We start from the raw sequence: 6675 nt of genomic DNA on the forward strand, positions 1-6675 counted from the left end.
TCAACATTTCTTTTTATAAATGACATAGGCAAGGGAAAGAAAGGATGGTCAGCAAATTTACAGACAATCCCAAACGGAGATTTTTAACACTTTGGGAGAAAAGATCAAGTTAAAAAGATCTTTCCCAACAAAATGTAGTTCAGTGGTGAGAAATATGGGTTCTGTAATGAGGTAGAAAAAAATCAGATGTACAAGATAGATATTTAGGTAGCTCAGTAATAGTACGTGTGAGGAAGATCCACCAATGTGCTGCAGCTGCCAAAAGAGCCAATGTAATCTTAAGTTGCATCAATAGAAACGTAATATTGAGAGCATGTAAAATTATATTTCTGCTCTAAGCTTCACTGCAATTAGTATATTAGTCACAACAATAAAAGAAGGATACAGAGGGACTAAAAAGAAGAGGCTAAATCTTATGAACTGGGTATGTTTAACTGAAAGAAGACTGAGGGGAGATATGATAGGTATCTTCCAATGTTTAAAGGGCTCTCACAAGGGAAAGGGTGTGAACTTATTCTCTGTAATGCCCAACTGAAAGCAACAAGTAGAAGCTTTACAGAAAGAGATCCAAATTCAAAATAAGGAATACCATATTTTTCCATGTATAAGACGCTATTTTTTCCTGCAAACACCGTTCAAAAATCAGGTGCATCTTATACAAGTGCAGTGTCTTATACACAAAAAAATAATGGTAACCTCTGCAGCCCAGGGCATGCCTATATGGGTTCTTTACATACCGCTGCCATGCCGCCTGGTGCAGGAGGATATCGCTGGCCCGAGATGCTACCTGGTACTGGATCGCGCTACCCCAAGGATGCCACTGGTCCCACTGAAGCCGCCTTCTATGACCTGGTGCAGCTTGGGCTGAAGCCACAAGAGGCCCTGGGAAGCCGCCTCAATACAGTGATTGACAGCCAAGGGGGTGGGCGGGACTAAGCCCACAGAGTGCCATCTGATTGTGTGGTGGTATTGAGAAGTACCAGTAATTGGGGGGCATCTTATACAAGGGTGCGTCTTATACATGGAAAAATACAGTAATTTCTTAATCATGAGAGCTATTAAAAAATAGAGCAGACTACTCCTGGAGTTAATCCATCATGGAGATTTTCAAGAAAAGATTGGACAGCCATTTATCCAGGATGGTTTGAGGATTCCTGTCCAGGCACTGAGTTGGACCAAAAAAATTTGACGATCCCTTTCAAATCTATGATTCTATGACTTCTAACTAAATTATAACAGGACAGAGTGGAACTTTTAATAAAGGTATCAGGCATTGTTAACAATGGGAGATGCTTTTAAAGAAATTAAATAAAGGGTTTGTAATCTCTTTCACACAAAATTTAACTTGTCCCATGGGAAGTTGTTATTTGTATTCAGTCAGCTTGGTTGCTTACAATTCATCAGTTGTTCACTGACAAATTTCCAGCATTGCAAAAGCACATTTTGCAAAGCTGTAGTTTCTGTTTATTTGTAATGAAAGACAAGACTTCTGCCAGTAAGGTGTGGTATCTTGGGAAAAGTGGAATTTGTAATAACCATTTTTTCTATGTTGCAATCATGAAGAAGTTCTGTTATTGTTATGTGACTCCAATCTGTAAATAGTATATGTGCTGTTCACAGATTTAAGTTCATTTTTTTTGCTAAATTTACAACTTTTTTTAAAGAAGGAAAATAATACAGGGCTTATGCAAAGATGGGGGAAAATGTTTTTGTGGGATTTGAGGGACCTAATGCAAAAATGTTATATAGGAAGCAGTAATATTTTTAACAAGTTGTTGCTTTAAGTCTAAATATGGAAAAGTGTGTTTATGCAGGATCAAAAAACCTTTAACTTAGGTTTTTCTGTACATAGACAATAAGGAGACACAATTTTTGAGAAGTACAAAATGTTTTTAGTTGTGACATCAGGCTATAAAATCTGTTCTCCAAGATCAGACTAACACTGATGCTAGTAGCAGTAATTCACCCACATTTTGAAGTCTCCTGATCTTCAGATCCATTCTTCCCAGAAATCAGATTCTGACAACAGATGGCTAAACTCATAACTCTAACCATCTGTCAGAACCTGCCTCATCTTCCAGTCCTTCCTTACATTAGAAAGAATGTATGATGAACATGTTCACTCTTGCAAGAAATCCATCATTCCCTGCAAACCTAGAAGAGCAGTAGTCATCAACTTCTTTAACCAGGCAGAATTGAGTGTGGCAAGAAGACAAGCAGATTTATACTGATATTTTTGTTTTGCCTTAAGACCTAGTGGCCAAGACATTGCACCTGTTGTAAAGATGTGCCCTAGATGGCACCTTTACTCACAAATGGAAGGGTCAGGTTTGGAATGACAAGCCATCTCATGGCTAAGGAGATCAGCATAATGGCGGAGACTGCTACTTTTGTGCCACCAAGCACTAGCTTGACCAAGAAGGGCCAGCTGCATGGCTTAAAAAAGCACCAGGGAAAACTAGCACTAATACAAAACTAGTCGCTTTTGATCCTGATGTTTAAGATCTGATTCCCCCTAGTTTGCTTGCACTGAACCCTTTGCAAGCCCTTCTAGCTTATCTTTATAGAGTTCAGAATTGGCATTCCTGATTATGTCCTGATTTACATTATTCTGAGAATGTATACTGTGGTCCTAATAACAATGAGACGTTTCCTCAAGTTATATATTGTAAGGCACAGGTTACACACATTTTAATAATCAAGCATATTGATCCCAAGTAGATTTTCAATACTGTTGATAGGATGTAATAACCTAATACCTGTAGTATAATATCTAGTACTTTTTCTTTTCTCTCTCGTGTGTATATACCTACCTGGTGTCACAGATGCTTGTGTATTAAGAATATGTATGTGTTCTATTTAGTTCTATGAAGTTTAATTTCTGTTCCAGCCACATATCTATCTGTTACTGGTGATATCATTCTAAAATATCAGTCCAATGGTTATAGAAGTCTTTTCAATCTTGATATCTATTTGTAGAATGTCCTGGCTGTAAATATCCATTTTGTTTCTTTGTAGATACTTAAAGTGCTTGTGTTTATTTCAACAAACTTTTCAATATTTAGTGAATATTGCTTTTACAAACTACTCTGCATTTTGCATACTTCAGAAGGGAAGCAATAAGATATGTTGCATCAAAAATTGAAATGCTAATAGGACAAAGTTTGGCCTTGGAGTACAAAATGAAGCAGGGCACAGGCTAATAGAATTTTGTCAAGAGAATACGATGGTCATAACAAACACTCTTTTCCAACAACCAAAGAGACGACTCTACACATGGACATCACCAGACGGTCAATATAGAAATCAGATTGACTATGTGCTCTGCAGCCAAAGATGGAGAAGCTCTATACAGTCAGTAAAAACAAGACCATGAGCTGACTGTGGCTCAGATTATGAGCTTCTCGTTGCAAAATTTAGGCTTAAATTGAAAAAAGTAGGGAAAAGCACTAGGCCACTTAGGTATAAACTAAATCATATTCCTGATGAATATACAGTAGAGGTGACAAATAGATTTAAGGAACTGGATCTGATAGACAGAGTGCCTGAAGAACTATGGATGGAAGTTCTCAACATTGTACAAGAGATAGCAACTAAAACCATCCCAAAGAAAAAGAAATGCAAGAAAGCAAAATGGTTGTCTGAGGAAGCTTTGCAAATAGCTGAGAAAAGAAGGGAAGCAAAAGGCAAAGGAGAAAGAGAAAGATATACCCAATTGAATGCAGAATTCCAGAGAGTAGCTAGAAGAGATAAGAATGCCTTCTTAAATGAACAGTGCAAAGAAATAGAAGAAAACAACAGAATAGGGAGGACCAGAGATCTCTTCAAGAACATTGGAGATATGAAGGGAACGTTTCATGCAAAGATGGGCATGATAAAGGACCAAAATGGCAGAGACCTAACAGAGGCAGAAGAGATTAAGAAGAGATGGCAAAACTACACAGAAGAACTATACAAGAATGAGCTTAACATCCCAGATAACCACAGTGAGATGGTCATTGACCTCGAACCAGACATCTTAGAATGTGAAGTGAAATGGGCCTTAGAAAATCTGAGCAACAACAAAGCTAGTGGAGGTGACAGTATTCCAGCTAAGCTATTCAAAATCTTAAAAGACGATGCAGTAAAAGTGCTACACTCAATTGCCAGCAAATTTGGAAAACTCAACAGTGGCCACAGGATTGGAAAAGGTCAGTTTACATTCCAATTCCAAAGAAAGGCAATGCCAAAGAATGTTCAAACTATCGCACCATTGCACTCATTTCACATGCTAGTAAAGTTATGCTTAAAATTCTACAAGCTAGACTCCAGCAGTATGTGGATCGAGAACTACCAGAAGTACAGGCAGGATTTCGAAGAGGCAGAGGAACTAAAGATCAAATTGCCAACATATGCTGGATCATGGAGAAAGCTAGGGAGTTCCAGAAAAACATCTACTTCTGCTTCATTGACTATGCAAAAGCCTTTGATTGTGTGGATCACAACAAATTGTGGCAAGTTCTTAAAGAGATGGGAGTACCAGACCATCTCATTTGTCTCTTGAGAAACCTATCTGCGGGTCAAGAAGCAACAGTGAAAACCGAACACGGAACCACTGATTGGTTCAAAATTGGAAAAGGAGTCCGGCAAGGCTGTATACTGTCGCCCTGCCTATTTAACTTATATGCAGAGCACATCATGAGAAAGGCAGGGCTAGATGAATCAAAAGTTGGAATGAAGATTGCCGGGAGAAATATCAACAATCTAAGATATGCAGATGATACCACTCTAATGGCAGAAAGTGAAGATGAACTAAAGAGCCTCTTGATGCGGGTGAAGAAGGAGAGTGCAAAAGTTGGCTTGAAACTCAACATTAAGAAAACCAAAATCATGGCATCCGGCCCTCTCAATTCCTGGCAAATAGATGGGGAAGAAATGTAGGTAGTGACAGATTTTATTTTTCTGGGCTCAAAGATCACCTCAGATGGGGACTGCAGCCAAGAAATTAAAAGACGCTTGCTCCTGGGGAGGAAAGCTATGACAAATCTAGACAGCATACTAAAAAGCAGAGACACCACCCTGCCAACAAAAGTGCGTATAGTCCAGGCCATGGTTTTCCCAGTTGCAATGTATGGCTGTGAAAGTTGGACCATAAGAAAGGCTGAGCGCCATAGAATTGAGGCCTTTGAACTATGGTGCTGGAGAAGACTCCTGCGAGTCCCTTGGACTGCAAGGCGTTCAAAACGGTCAGTCCTAGAAGAGATCAACCCTGACTGCTCTTTAGAAGGCCAGATCCTGAAGTTGAAACTCAAATACTTTGGCCACCTAATGAGAAGGAAGGACTCACTGGAGAAGGGCCTAATGCTGGGAAAGATTGAGGGCAATAGAAGAATGGGACGACAGAGAATGAGATGGCTGGATGGAGTCACTGAAGCAGTAGGTGTGAATTTGAATGGACTCCAGAAGATGGTAGAGGACAGGAAGACCTGGAGGAACGTTGTCCATGGGGTCGCGATGGGTCAGACACGACTTCGCAAGTAACAATGGGACAAAAACAATTTTGTTTTCTGTCCCATATTGGGTTATTCAGATATGTTAAAAATTAATAAAAATGTCACCAATCCTGATATTTTTTTGTTATTATTAGACATTTTTACAAACATACTAACATTAGATTTGCTTTCTATTTAGTATCTGTAAATACAATTTAAAAAAACGAGTGAGTAGAATATGTTATGCTTTACAATGGTCTTCATTGTTTTTAAATTTAACTGACTTAGAATATGTGCCATAGTCATATAATTTGTTCCAGAATAAATTAACAGCACATGTAAAAATGCTAAATGATTTTACCAAGTACTGAAATTAATATTTTTATTATATCCCAAAGCCTCAAATGAACGTATTCCATAGGAAGTTTTGAAAAGAAGGACCAGAGTTATATCAGAAATTCATTTTAAAAATCAGCTTTTATTTTAAATGTGTCATTAAGTGATTTACAGTGAAAAAGATATGCCATTAATAAGGCTGTGGAACTCTTCAGGTTCAGTCCTAAAAAAGGGCTTCAGAACACAGCACCTGCCTAACACATCTTAAATTATTTTTCCAGAATGTCAAACCCATGTTATTCAGTTAACCCAGATTTTACTGGGAAATATATCTTCATTATTAAAGTAAGTATTACTCTCATGCATGTATGGCTTGAGTATTGGAATAAATCTGCTCAAAGCTTAACTACACTCCACATTTTCCTAAAGAAGTTTATTTATTTAACATATGGCTTCCTAAATATAAATATGGCAATAATTTTTTCTTTAAACTGAATGATTTTAAAAAACGAAGTATACATTATTTTTTCTGCAGCAAAGCATTGTATACTATCTATAACTGTTACTAAATAGTGATATTTGTATGGGCACAGATCTAATAGATCTAATAGAGTAGGATTGCAAAAGACACCATAATTCTCCATTGAGATCCATCATATCTACAAAATAAAAGTGTACTTACTTGAGAGAAAATGCCATTCAATTCATTGCACTTTTCTCAAAGTAAATGAATAACCTATTTATTTTATTTATTTCCAATATTTATATCTTGTTCAAATTTAATGGACTTTGGGTAGATTACAAGATGATTCACACAATACAAAAACCAAAAGAAAAAATTAAACATGTCAGAGGAATCTTCTGATCC

Source organism: Crotalus tigris, unplaced genomic scaffold, assembly GCF_016545835.1.
Source record: "Crotalus tigris isolate CLP2741 ecotype Arizona unplaced genomic scaffold, ASM1654583v1 scf7180000019642.961951, whole genome shotgun sequence".
In the NCBI taxonomy this organism is placed as follows: domain Eukaryota; kingdom Metazoa; phylum Chordata; class Lepidosauria; order Squamata; family Viperidae; genus Crotalus; species Crotalus tigris.